This window comes from Musa acuminata, chromosome BXJ2-1 (assembly GCF_036884655.1).
Source record: "Musa acuminata AAA Group cultivar baxijiao chromosome BXJ2-1, Cavendish_Baxijiao_AAA, whole genome shotgun sequence".
Taxonomy (NCBI): Eukaryota; Viridiplantae; Streptophyta; class Magnoliopsida; order Zingiberales; family Musaceae; genus Musa; species Musa acuminata.
The window spans coordinates 26,129,312-26,142,826 of record NC_088338.1 but is presented as its reverse complement, the minus strand read 5'-3'; the positions used below and the strand labels follow the sequence as shown (position 1 = coordinate 26,142,826).

The 13,515-nt window shown below is 48.6% G+C and overlaps 1 non-coding gene and 13 pseudogenes across 1 annotated transcript; all 14 read right to left on the bottom strand.

The window, feature by feature from the left end:
* Positions 1 to 214: 214 nt before the first annotated feature.
* Positions 215 to 333, bottom strand: LOC135600633 (5S ribosomal RNA). The gene has a single exon (XR_010482952.1). It is a non-coding gene; the product is annotated as a 5S ribosomal RNA (ribosomal RNA).
* Positions 334 to 683: 350 nt separating this feature from the next.
* Positions 684 to 802, bottom strand: LOC135601897 (5S ribosomal RNA; annotated as a pseudogene).
* A 6,226-nt stretch (positions 803 to 7,028) lies between these two features.
* LOC135604347 (5S ribosomal RNA) lies at positions 7,029 to 7,147 on the bottom strand (annotated as a pseudogene).
* A 350-nt stretch (positions 7,148 to 7,497) lies between these two features.
* On the bottom strand, positions 7,498 to 7,616 carry LOC135603147 (5S ribosomal RNA; annotated as a pseudogene).
* A 350-nt stretch (positions 7,617 to 7,966) lies between these two features.
* LOC135604615 (5S ribosomal RNA) lies at positions 7,967 to 8,085 on the bottom strand (annotated as a pseudogene).
* Positions 8,086 to 8,435: 350 nt separating this feature from the next.
* Positions 8,436 to 8,554, bottom strand: LOC135603975 (5S ribosomal RNA; annotated as a pseudogene).
* Positions 8,555 to 8,904: 350 nt separating this feature from the next.
* LOC135604158 (5S ribosomal RNA) lies at positions 8,905 to 9,023 on the bottom strand (annotated as a pseudogene).
* A 350-nt stretch (positions 9,024 to 9,373) lies between these two features.
* LOC135602816 (5S ribosomal RNA) lies at positions 9,374 to 9,492 on the bottom strand (annotated as a pseudogene).
* A 350-nt stretch (positions 9,493 to 9,842) lies between these two features.
* On the bottom strand, positions 9,843 to 9,961 carry LOC135604589 (5S ribosomal RNA; annotated as a pseudogene).
* A 350-nt stretch (positions 9,962 to 10,311) lies between these two features.
* Positions 10,312 to 10,430, bottom strand: LOC135603888 (5S ribosomal RNA; annotated as a pseudogene).
* Positions 10,431 to 10,780: 350 nt separating this feature from the next.
* On the bottom strand, positions 10,781 to 10,899 carry LOC135604157 (5S ribosomal RNA; annotated as a pseudogene).
* Positions 10,900 to 11,249: 350 nt separating this feature from the next.
* On the bottom strand, positions 11,250 to 11,368 carry LOC135603250 (5S ribosomal RNA; annotated as a pseudogene).
* A 350-nt stretch (positions 11,369 to 11,718) lies between these two features.
* On the bottom strand, positions 11,719 to 11,837 carry LOC135603008 (5S ribosomal RNA; annotated as a pseudogene).
* Positions 11,838 to 12,187: 350 nt separating this feature from the next.
* On the bottom strand, positions 12,188 to 12,306 carry LOC135602922 (5S ribosomal RNA; annotated as a pseudogene).
* Positions 12,307 to 13,515: the final 1,209 nt, after the last annotated feature.

Genomic DNA, 13,515 nt, shown 5'->3' with positions numbered 1-13,515 from the left:
CTAGCCCGACGACTGCGTATAGGTCATGGCAAGCGCGTGCCGAAACCATCGGCTCTTTCTAGAACGATCTCGGAATTGCTATTGCGACCCCAATCCGGAAAGCTCTCTTTGAGCCCCTCGATACTGAATGCGTAGCGGTCACAGCAAATTTCCAGCCCCAAAACAAACGTCTCGGAGCTCTACGGGAGATGTTTCGTATCTCGGGATACAAAAAGGTGTGCAACACGAGGACTTCCCAGGGGGTCACCCATCGTAGTACTACTCTGGCCCAAGCACGCTTAACTTCGGTGTTTTGATGGGATCCGGTGATTTAGTGCTGGCATTATCGCACCCGTTTCGCGAGCTTCGTCCCTCGCCTATGTGCACGTCGCGGTCGGCGCATCGACGTCCGGAGCCTCTTGCCCGTCACGAAACCGTCGTCGCTTTCTCGAACGTTCACGAAATCCCTATTGCAAGCTCTCTCCGATCCCTAGCCCGACGACTGCGTATCGGTCACGGCAAGCGCGTGCCGAAACCATCGGCACTTTCTAGAACGATCTCGGAATCGCTATTGTGACCCCAATCCGGAAAGCTCTCTTTGAGCCCCGCGATACTGACAGCGTAGCGGTCACAGCAAATTTCCAGCCCCAAAACAAACGTCTCGGAGCTCTACGGGAGATGATTCGTATCCCGGGATGCAAAAAGGAGTGCAACACGAGGACTTCCCAGGGGGTCACCCATCGTAGTACTACTCTGGCCCAAGCACACTTAACTTCGGTGTTTTGATGGGATCCGGTGATTTAGTGCTGCCATTATCGCACCCGTTTCGCGAGCTTCGTCCCTCGCTTATGTGCATGTCGCGGTCGGCGCATCAACGTCCGGAGCCTCTTGCCCATCACGAAACCGTCGTCGCTTTCTCGAACGTTCACGAAATCCCTATTGCAAGCTCTCTCCGAGCCCTAGCCCGACGACTGTGTATCGGTCACGGCAAGCGCGTGCCGAAACCATCGGCACTTTCTAGAACGATCTAGGAATCGCTATTGCGACCCCAATCCGGAAAGCTCTCTTTGAGCCCCTCGATACTGACTGCGTAGCGGTCAAAGCAAATTTCCTGCCCCAAAACAAACGTCTCGGAGCTCTACGGGAGATGTTTCGTATCCCGGGATGCAAAAAGGAGTGCAACACGAGGACTTCCTGATAGAACCCTTGCAGATTCTAAACTTGGGGTTGATCTCTTTAGGGGATCGGCCTCCTTGGAACTCTATAGGGGTTCCTCTCTCCAAGTTGCTGCTCAAAGGCTGCAGAAAAGATTCATCTATTGCTTGAGAAAAGAGGAGGAATACATGGCTATTTATAGGGCTTCTAAACCCTAACTCCTAATAGGACTCCTACTTAAGACTCTTACTTCTAACCAACTCCTAATAGGACTCCTACTCAAGACTCCTATTCCCTTACAACTCCTAATTCTTCTCTAAGAAAAAACCTCCTACATGAATGTCCCTCTCAATTAGGACTCTCCTAGCTAGAGTCCTAACAGAATGTCCCTCTCAATTAGGACTCTCCTAGCTAAAGTCCTAACAGTTTTACATGAATGTCCCTCTCAATTAGGACTCTCTTAGCTAGAGTCCTAACATTTTTACATAAATGTCCCTCTCAATTAGGACTCTCCAGGCTAGAGTCCTAACAGACCCGCCCTCTTCAAATCAGCCTTGTCCTCGAGGCTGATGATTCATGAATTCTGGGAATTTGATCTTCAAGTCGTCATAGTTCTCCCAAGTGGCATCTTCTTTTGGTAGGTTCGCCCACTGTATTAGCACTTCATTAGTGGGTCGTCGTCGTCGAGTCACGATCCGTCGATCAATAATGGCACTTGGCTGGGTCTGGAGTTCTCTTTGGGTAGTCATATTTGGTGGGTGGCTTTGGGCTGTCTCCAAGCACCTGTTTAAAACTTCCGGTTGGCTGTTGGTTTGTATGTGATATGTCGTACTCCTTTTCAATTTAGTACCCTTATAGTGTAATTCTTTTGAGTCCCAATTGTAATGAGCCATGGGGCTTGGTGCTTCCTCCAATTTTTTTATAATCTTACTAGTATCTGAATCTTCTTGCCATTCCATCTTAATATCCTGAAGGAAGTCGCTGGTCGGAAGTGAAACGGTCGAAACTTCAACTTGCTCGGGTAGCTGCGAAAGCGCATCTGCAAGAACATTCTCTTTCCCCTTTTTGTAAGTTATTTCAAAATCAAATCCAAGAAGTTTTGTTACCCATTTTTGCTGCTCGGGGGAAGATATCTTCTGTTCCAAGAGATATTTTAGGCTTTTATGGTCGGTCTTGATTTGAAAGTATCGCCTGATCAAGTACAATCTCCACCTCGTTGCTGCACGCACAATGGCGAGCATCTCCTTATCATATGTTGACATATTTTGATCGGAGGGAGATAATGCCTTGCTAGTGTATGCGAGTGGTCGACCATCTTGCATGAGAATGGCTCCAATTCTGACTCCAGATGTGTCGGCCTCAATAATGAAGGGTCGGTTGAAATCTGGTAGTGTTAGCACCGGCGTCGTCGTCATGGCTGCCTTCAGTTTGTCGAAGGCAGCGGAGGCTCTGTCCAACCATTGGAAGACATTTTTTTCTAGTAAGGAAGTAAGTGGTGCACTGATCTTTCCATAGTTTTTCACGAACTTGCGGTAGTAGCCTGTTAAACCCAGAAAGCCATGTAGCAATTTTATGTTTCTCGAGGTCGGCCAGTTTTGCATTGCTCTAATTTTGAAGGGGTCCACTGCCACACCTTCCTCTGATATGATATGCCCAAGATATTCCACCTTTTGTTGAAGAAAGCAAAAATTTGTGGTTGTTGTGTGTTCAAAAGGTGGTTTTCCGTATGTCTTCTTCGTATGCTCGTATTTGATGATACCCGGATCAAAGGTTAAGCTTTGTAAAGATTTGTGCTCCCTTTCATCTAGCAATTCATCTACTATTTGAATAAAGTATTTGTCCTTGATGATTATGCCATTGAGAGCTCGGTAATCAACACATATTCGCCTTGTTCCGTCCTTCTTGCATACAAGTTGCACCGGCGAAGAGTAGAGGTTGCAACTTGGCCGAATAACTCCTGTTTCGAGCATCTCTTTTATAATCCTTTCTATTTCATCCTTCTGGAGATGTGGATACTGATATGGCTGAGCATTTGCTGAAGATTTTCCTGGAAGAATCATTATACAATGATCATGCCGATAGGTAAGAGGTAGGTTGCGCGGTTCGTCAAATATATTTGAAAATTCAGCAAGCAAAGGAAGTAGATTTGGATCTTCAAATTCTGTTAGCTCTCCCTTAGTTTGCTGCTCAAGTTGTACCAAAAAGCCGCTGCATGCTTTATGCAAAACATTCTCCATTTGTTGTGTGCAAATCGTTGTTATGTCGCCCCCACGTTTCCCGTGCAATGTCACCTGTTTCTCCTTACTGTAAAATTTCATAATTAGTTTCATAAAATTCCAGGAAATATCACCTAATGTCGTCAACCATTTAATTCTGAGCATGGCCTCATGATTGTTAAGAGGGAGAAGAAAGAAATCTGCAATTATCTCTTGGTCCTGCAGCAATAGTTTCTCCTGCAAGCGCCTATGATCACAATTCAAAATCTGTCCGTCGGCGACCTTAACATCAAACTTGCAGTGATTCTCGATAGGTAATGATATCCGAACAGCAAGCTTACTATTTAGGAAGTTAGTAGTACTGCCCGTGTCGATGAGAACAGTGATTGGTTGTTGTTTGAGAAGGCCTCCAATTTTCATCGTTTGCGGGTTTGAGTAGCTAGCTAGTGTATGTACCGTAACTTCGGTCGGTTGTGGCTCTTCTTCTGCATCTTCTTCTTCATATTCAAAGCTCTCTTTTGGATGTTCAATGACCTCTTCTTCTATCGGTTCAATCATAAGAAGTCCTCCTTTACTGCAGCGATGCTCACGGCTCCACGGCTCGTCACAATGCCAACATAACCCCTTCGCATATCGCTCCCGAAGCTCTTCTCCTGTTAACCTCTTTGGTGCAGGGACTTGGTCGACAGTAGGGGGGGCTGAGGGCTTCAATATTACTGGTTGAGGAGTGACCCTAGTCCTCCGAGCTTCATGGTTCAATTGCTCCTCTTGATGTCGTGCGAAAGAGATGGCTGCCATAAGCGTATACGGTTGTCGCGCTTTAACTTCTCCTCGGATCTCCGGCTTCAAGCCCTCAATGAAGGTCCTCAATAGCTGTTTTTGAGACCAATCATGATTTTGATTAGATAACCTTTCAAACCTGGTTTGGTACTCCTGAATGGTGGAGGTTTGTCGGATCTTTGCTAGTTGTTTGTCAATATTCTCGTAATCGGTTGGTCTGAAGCGAATCAGCAGTTCTTCTTTGAATTGTCGCCATGAAAGGACTCCATAAGTATGTTCAAACCAGTCAAACCATTGAATAGCATCCCCTTCAAGATGTATAGCTGCAATTTTCACCATAGATACATCCGCGGTTTTGTGGTACCGAAAATATCGCTCCGCATGCGAAATCCAACCAATCGGGTCTCCTTCTTCCCATCTAGGGAAGTCCACTCTCATGCATGGATAGTTGGGGTTGGTCATAGAGCTTCCCCTCTCTTGGAAGTCATCTCTCCTTGATATGATTTCTTCGGGCTTAGTGGTCGGCCCAATATGAGTTCGGTAAAGAGCGTCCGAATCTTATCCTCCATTCGCGCCTCCAAGGCTTCGAATTTAGCATTGATTGCCTCCTTAGATGCCATAGTATATGGCCCCAAATCAATGATGTTAAGATCTCTCTTTTGCTGTTGGGTTAAAGGCATGTATAGGTTGAGAGAAGTGATGGTCGAAAGTGTTGGTGGATTGGTGGATGTAGGCTATGGTTTAGGCTTGTTTTGTGGCTGTTTTGGGTGCAGTTTGAGGGTGTGGTTTGGTAGAGTTTTAGGGCTCTGGATGAAAGTTTTGGATCTGTGGTAGATGGTAGCAAAGGTTTGACAGAAATCCGTGGAAGTTGCAGCAAGTATGTGCTGTCTTGTAAGAGTAGAATTGTCGTCGAAGAAACAACGGTTTCTCGACGTAATTTCCACCAAAAACTTAAGAGAATTGAGGAGGGAATTGATAGCAAAATCACAGTTTATATGATAGCAAGGATATCTAATTTAATCAAGAAAATTTCGGCAGTATAACAGCAAAGAAATTGGTGCAAGTTGCAATTGCAGAATTATCGTCGAAAAATTTCAGCGGGTTACGATGAAAATTTACGGCAACATAAAATCGTTTTTAGAGATGAATTTCTTAATAGATCAATCTTAGATGGAAGCCAAGATGATATATGAAGTCTATAAGAAATTTCATTCAAAAAAGATTGCAAATAGATGGGTTAAGGCAACGATATGCAGTTGAAATTTTCTGCAGCATAGATTTTCAAGTGTAGCAGATTGGACATAAAAGATCAGTAGTTTATATTGAGAATTTTTCGATGAAACCAAAGGGAAATCTACTGTTAGGAAGTGTCAAAGATGTCATAAAAATTTCGTAGAAAATTGGATAGAAAAAGCACAGTAGCAAGATCAAACAGATGGTGCTATGCGGCTTGAATTCTGCAATTCAAGTGCAGCAGATTGGACATAAAAGATCAGTAGTTTATATTGAGAATTTTTTGATGAAACCAAAGGGAAATCCACTGTTAAGAAGTGTCAAAGATGTCATAAAAATTTCGTAGAAATTTGGATAGAAAAAGAACAGTAGCAAGATCAAACAGATGGTGATATGCGGCTGGAATTCTGCAATATATCTTTCGTCGTAGAGATGAAAACTTTGTGACGAAAAGTTTATGCAGCAATATAGGAACGATTTTTTTTTTTTTTTTTTGGATTTTCGAATAAGGATAACTAAATTGCAGCAGCAGTAAGGTAGGAAACCAGAACCTATTGCAATTCACGGGGAGATCAAAGGATGATCCGTGGTGGTGGAGATGATGGCGGAATTCGGTGACGATCTTTTAAGCAATTGTGGGAATTGCTTTGGATGGTTGTGGAGGGTTGATGGATGGCTGTGAAAGGGCAGCGAGACGCCAAGAACGCTGCTCTGATACCAGGTGATAGAACCCTTGCAGATTCTAAACTTGGGGTTGATCTCTTTAGGGGATCGGCCTCCTTGGAACTCTATAGGGGTTCCTCCCTCCAAGTTGCTGCTCAAAGGCTGCAGAAAAGATTAATCTATTGCTTGAGAAAAGAGGAGGAATACATGGCTATTTATAGGGCTTCTAAACCCTAACTCCTAATAGGACTCCTACTTAAGACTCTTACTTCTAACCAACTCCTAATAGGACTCCTACTCAAGACTCCTATTCCCATACAACTCCTAATTCTTCTCTAAGAAAAAACCTCCTACATGAATGTCCCTCTCAATTAGGACTCTCCTAGCTAGAGTCCTAACAGAATGTCCCTCTCAATTAGGACTCTCCTAGCTAAAGTCCTAACAGTTTTACATGAATGTCCCTCTCAATTAGGACTCTCTTAGCTAGAGTCCTAACATTTTTACATAAATGTCCCTCTCAATTAGGACTCTCCAGGCTAGAGTCCTAACACTTCCCAAGGGGTCACCCATCGTTGTAATACTCTGGCACAAGCACGCTTAACATCGGTGTTTTGATAGGATCCGGTGATTTAGTGCTGCCATTATCGCACCCGTTTCGCGAGCTTCGTCCCTCGCCTATGTACACGTCGCTGTCGGCGCATCAACGTCCGGAGCCTCTTGCCCGTCACGAAACCGTCGGCGCTTTCTCGAACGTTCACGAAATCCCTATTGCAATATCTCTCCGAGCCCTAGCCTGACGACTGCGTATCGTTCACGGCAAGCGCGTGCCGAAACCATTGGCACTTTCTAGAATGATCTAGGAATCGCTATTGTGACCCCAATCCGGAAAGCTCTCTCCGAGCCCCTCGATACTGACTGCGTAGCGGTCACAACAAATTTCTAGCCCCAAAACATACGTCTCGGAGCTCTACGGGAGATGTTTCGTATCCCGGGATGCAAAAAGGAGTGCAACACGAGGACTTCCCAAGGGGTCACCCATCGTAGTACTACTATGGCCCAAGCAAGCTTAACTTCGGTGTTTTGATGGGATCCAGTGATTTAGTGCTGCCATTATCGCACCCGTTTCACGAGCTTCGTCCCTCGCCTATGTGCACGTCGCGGTCGGCGCATCAACGTCCGGAGCCTCTTGCCCGTCACGAAAACGTCGGCGCTTTCTCGAACGTTCACGAAATCCCTATTGCAAGCTCTCTCCGAGCCCTAGCCCGACGACTGCGTATCGGTCACGGCAAGCGCGTGCCGAAACCATCGACACTTTCTAGAACGATCTAGGAATTGTTATTGCGACCCCAATCCGGAAAGCTCTCTCCGAGCCCCTCGATACTGACTGCGTAGCGGTCAGAGCAAATTTCCTGCCCCAAAACAAACGTCTCGGAGCTCTACGGGGGATGTTTCGTATCCCGGGTTGCAAAAAGGAGTGCAACACGAGGACATCCCAAGGGGTCACCCATCGTAGTACTACTCTGGCCCAAGCACGCTTAACTTCGGTGTTTTGATGGGATCCGGTGATTTAGTGCTGCCATTATCGCACCCGTTTCGCGAGCTTCGTCCCTCGCCTATGTGCACGTCGCGGTCGGCGCATCAACGTCCGGAGCCTCTTGCCCGTCACGAAAACGTCGTCGATTTCTCGAACGTTCACGAAATCCCTATTACAAGCTCTCTCGTAGCCCAAGCCCGACGACTGCATATCGGTCACGGCAAGCGCGTGCCGAAACCATCGGCACTTTCTAGAACGATCTCGGAATCGCTATTGCGACCCCAATCCGGAAAGCTCTCTCCGAGCCCCTCGATACTGACTGCGTAGCGGTCACAGCAAATTTCCAGCCCCAAAACAATCGTCTCGGAGCTCTACGGGAGATGTTTCGTATCCCGGGATGCAAAAAGGAGTGCAACATGAGGACTTCCCAGGGGGTCACCCATCGTAGTAATACTCTGGCCCGAGCACGCTTAACTTCGGTGTTTTGATGGGATTCGGTGATTTAGTGCTGCCATTATCGCACCCGTTTCGCGAGCTTCGTCCCTCGCCTATGTGCACGTCGCGGTCGGCGCATCAACGTCCGTAGCCTCTTGCCCGTCACGAAACCGTCGGCGCTTTCTCGACCGTTCACGAAATCCCTATTGCAAGCTCTCTCCGAGCCCTAGCCCGACGACTGCGTATCGGTCACGGCAAGCGCGTGCCGAAACCATCGGCACTTTCTAGAACGATCTAGGAATAGCTATTGCGACCCCAATCCGGAAAGCTCTCTTCGAGCCCCTCGATACTGACTGCGTAGCGGTCAAAGCAAATTTCCAGCCCCAAAACAAACGTCTCGGAGCACTACGGGAGATGTTTCGAATCCCGGGATGCAAAAAGGAGCGCAACACGAGGACTTCCCAAAGGGTCACCCATTGTAGTAATACTCTGGCCCAAGCACGCTTAACTTCGGTGTTTTGATGGGATCCGGTGATTTAGTGCTGCCATTATCGCACCCGTTTCGCGAGCTTCGTCCCTCGCCTATGTGCAAGTCGCGGTCGGCGCATCAACGTCCGGAGCCTCTTGCCCGTCACGAAACCGTCGGTGCTTTCTTGAACGTTCACGAAATCCCTATTGCAAGCTCTCTCCGAGCCCTAGCCCGACGACTGCGTATCGGTCACGGCAAGCGCGTGCCGAAACCATCGGCACTTTCTAGAACGATCTCGGAATCGCTATTGCGACCCCAATCCGGAAAGCACTCTCGGAGCCCCTCGATACTGACTGCGTAGTGGTCACAATAAATTTCCAGCCCCAAAACAATCGTCTCGGAGCTCTATGGGAGATGTTTCGTATCCCGGGATGCAAAAAGGAGTGCAACACGAGGACTTCCCAGGGGGTCACCCATCGTAGTAATACTCTGGCCCATGCACGCTAAACTTCGGTGTTTTGATGGGATCCGGTGATTTAGTGCTGCCATTATCGCACCCGTTTCGCGAGCTTCGTCCCTCGCCTATGTGCACGTCGCGATCGGCGCATCAACGTCCGGAGCCTCTTGCCCGTCACGAAACCGTCGGTGCTTTCTCGAACGTTCACGAAATCCCTATTGCAAGATCTCTCCGAGGCCAAGCCCGATGACTGCGTATCGGTCACGGCAAGCGCGTGCCGAAACCATCGGCAATTTCTAGAACGATCTAGGAATCGCTATTGCGACCCCAATCCGGAAATCTCTCTCCGAGCCCCTCGATACTGACAGCGTAGCGGTCACAGCAAATTTCCAGCCCCAAAACAATCGTCTCGGAGCTCTACGGGAGATGTTGCGTATCCCGGGATGCAAAAAGGAGTGCAACACGAGGACTTCCCAGGGGGTCACCCATCGTAGTACTACTCTGGCCCAAGCACGCTAAACTTCGGTGTTTTGATGGGATCCGGTGATTTAGTGCTGCCATTATCGCACCCGTTTCGCGAGCTTCGTCCCTCGCCTATGTGCACGTCGCGGTCGGCGCATCAACGTCCGGAGCCTCTTGCCCGTCACGAAAACGTAGGCGCTTTCTCGAACGTTCACGAAATCCCTATTGCAAGCTCTCTCCGAGCCCTAGCCCGACGACTGCGTATCGGTCACGGCAAGCGCGTGCCGAAACCATCGGCACTTTCTAGAACGATCTAGGAATTGTTATTGCTACCCCAATCCGGAAAGCTCTCTCCGAGCCCCTCGATACTGACTGCGTAGCGGTCATAGCAAATTTCCAGCCCCAAAACCAACCTCTCGGAGCTCTACGGGGGATGTTTCGTATCCCGGGATGCAAAAAGGACTGCAACACGAGGACTTCCCAAGGGGTCACCCATCGTAGTACTACTCTGGCCCAAGCACGCTTAACTTCGGTGTTTTGATGGGATTCGGTGATTTAGTGCTACCAGTATCGCACCCGTTTCGCGAGCTTCGTCCCTCGCCTATGTGCACGTCGCGGTCGGCGCATCAACGTCCGGAGCCTCTTGCCCGTCACGAAACCGTCGGTGCTTTCTCGACCGTTCACGAAATCCCTATTGCAAGCTCTCTCCGAGCCTTAGCCCGACGACTGCGTATCGGTCACGGCAAGCGCGTGCCGAAACCATCGGCACTTTCTAGAACGATCAAGGAATCGCTATTGCGACCCCAATCCGGAAAGCTCTCTTCGAGCCCCTCGATACTGACTGCGTAACGGTCAGAGCAAATTTCCAGCCCCAAAACAAACGTCTCGGAGCACTACGGGAGATGTTTCGTATCCCGGGATGCAAAAAGGAGTGCAACACGAGAACTTCCCAAGGGGTCACCCGTTGTAGTAATACTCTGGCCCAAGCACGCTTAACTTCGGTGTTTTGATGGGATCCGGTGATTTAGTGCTGCCATTATCGCACCCGTTTCGCGAGCTTCGTCCCTCGCCTATGTGCAAGTCACGGTCGGCGCATCAACGTCCGGAGCCTCTTGCCCGTCACGAAACCGTCGGCGCTTTCTTGAACGTTCACGAAATCCCTATTGCAAGCTCTCTCCGAGCCCTAGCCCGACGACTGCGTATCGGTCACGGCAAGCGCGTGCCGAAACCATCGGCACTTTCTAGAACGATCTCGGAATCGCTATTGCGACCCCAATCCGGAAAGCACTCTCGGAGCCCCTCGATACTGACTGCGTAGCGGTCACAGCAAATTTCCGGCCCCAAAACAATCGTCTCGGAGCTCTATGGGAGATGTTTCGTATCCCGGGATGCAAAAAGGAGTGCAACACGAGGACTTCCCAGGGGGTCACCCATCGTAGTAATACTCTGGCCCATGCACGCTAAACTTCGGTGTTTTGATGGGATCCGGTGATTTAGTGCTGCCATTATCGCACCCGTTTCGCGAGCTTCGTCCCTCGCCTATGTGCACGTCGCGATCGGCGCATCAACGTCCGGAGCCTCTTGCCCGTCACGAAACCGTCGGCGCTTTCTCGAACGTTCACGAAATCCCTATTGCAAGCTCTCTCCGAGGCCAAGCCCGATGACTGCGTATCGGTCACGGCAAGCGCGTGCCGAAACCATCGGCACTTTCTAGAACGATCTAGGAATCGCTATTGCGACCCCAATCCAGAAATCTCTCTCCGAGCCCCTCCATACTGACTGCGTAGCGGTCACAGCAAATTTCCAGCCCCAAAACAATCGTCTCGGATCTCTACGGGAGATGTTTCGTATCCCGGGATGCAAAAAGGAGTGCAACACGAGGACTTCCCAGGGGGTCACCCATCGTAGTACTACTCTGGCCCAAGCACGCTAAACTTCGGTGTTTTGATGGGATCCGGTGATTTTGTGCTGCCATTATCGCACCCGTTTCGCGAGCTTCGTCCCTCGCCTATGTGCACGTCGCGGTCGGCGCATCAACGTCCGAAGCCTCTTGCCCGTCACGAAACCATCGGCGCTTTCTCGAACGTTCACGAGATCCCTATTGCAAGCTCTCTCCAAGCCCTAGCCCGACGACTGCGTATCGGTCACGGCAAGCGCGTGACGAAACCATCGGCACTTTCTAGAACGATCTAGGAATCGCTATTGCGACCCCAATCCGGAAAGCTCTCTTCGAGCCCCTCGATACTGACTGCGTAGCGGTCAAAGCAAATTTCCAGCCCCAAAACAAACGTCTCGGAGCTCTACGGGAGATGTTTCGTATCCCGGGATGCAAAAAGGAGTGCAACCCGAGGACTTCCCAAGGGGTCACCCATCGTAGTACTACTCTGGCCCAAGCACGCTTAACTTCGGTGTTTTGATGGGATCCGGTGATTTAGTACTGCCATTATCGCACCCATTTCGCGAGCTTCGTCCCTCGCCTATGTGCACGTCGCGGTCGGCGCATCAACGTCCGGAGCCTCTTGCCCGTCATGAAACCGTCGGAGCTTTCTCGAACGTTCACGAAATCCCTATTGCAAGCTCTCTCCGAGCCCTAGCCCGACGACTGCGTATCGGTCACGGCAAGCGCGTGCCGAAACCATCGGCACTTTCTAGAACGATCTAGGAATCGCTATTGCGACCCCAATCCGGAAAGCTCTCTTCGAGCCCCTCGATACTGACTGCGTAGCGGTCAGAGTAAATTTCCAGCCCCAAAACAAACGTCTCGGAGCTCTACGGGAGATGTTTCGTATCCCGGGATGCAAAAAGGAGTGCAACACGAGGACTTCCCAAGGGGTCACCCATCGTAGTAATACTCTGGCCCAAGCACGCTTAACTTCGGTGTTTTGATGGGATCCGGTGATTTAGTGCTGCCATTATCGCACCCGTTTCGCGAGCTTCGTCCCTCGCCTATGTGCACGTCGCGGTCGGCGCATCAACATCCGTAGCCTCTTGCCCGTCAAGAAAACATCGGCGCTTTCTCGAACGTTCACGAAATCCCTATTGCAAGCTCTCTCTGAGACCTAGCCCGACGACTGCGTATCAGTCTTTTTTTTGGTAAGTAAAAGTAAATTGATTATGTGTAAAGATTCTACAAATAGCTTTATCTATACAAGTCATAGACAAAGCCAATTAACTCATAGAGTGCGAATGCGATAGTTATGACTACACATGCTGTAGACTGTAACTACCTGTGGGTACATTATTTGACATCATTCCCAAGATCTTTAGCTAATAGCAAAATTAAATTTGATAAAAATATCTTTTTCTCTTCGGGTGAAATGCTCGATTTTGAGGTCATGCTCCATACAGGATCTTGAGTCTCTAATAATCTCTTTCAAGAGCTGAGCATTGTTTGTGTGTTGACTTTCAAAGATTCTATTACATCTCTCCTTCCATATCCACCAAATAGCGCATCTGAAAGTAACCTTTGCCAGTTGTGTAAGTGGCCCTTTTCTTGAGAAACATTGCATAAGGTCGCCTAGTTCTTGGTGCAAGTTTGGTTGCGGCAGTCTATTGAGTTCAAATCGCTGGAGAATCTCCTTCCATATCCATTTTGTATAATTACAAGCAAAATAAAGGTGGTCAACAGTTTCTTCTTGTTGCAAACAAAGGGAGCATCGGTTAACATGATAGATTCCTCTTCTTTTCATATTGTCTATTGTAGGTAGTTTATTGAGAAGGGCCTGCCATGTACATAAGGAGTGTCTTTGTGATCCCGGTCGATCCCATGTCCAACTGCTTGGGACCCACTTGTTATTTCTTTGTCTAATTTGATTCCATACGGATGTGGCACTAAATTTGCCATTGTCATGAGGCCAAATAAGTATATCTGAAGAGTTGTTCCTGATTGGAATAGCTATGATAGTCGGCCAAAGTGATAACATTTCGGGAGAAATAGGATTAGGGAGACACCAGGTACCGTTAGCAATGAACTCGGAAACCTTCCAATCTTTGGGAGCCCCAAGATCTTTTCGTATTCTGTCGCCATATAATTGAAATATACTCTTCCCATTCACCCAAGGATCGTACCACATATTAGTACTAGTTCCAGAAGAGATTGCATAAGAAATGTGTTTGATTAGCCAATTCCTTG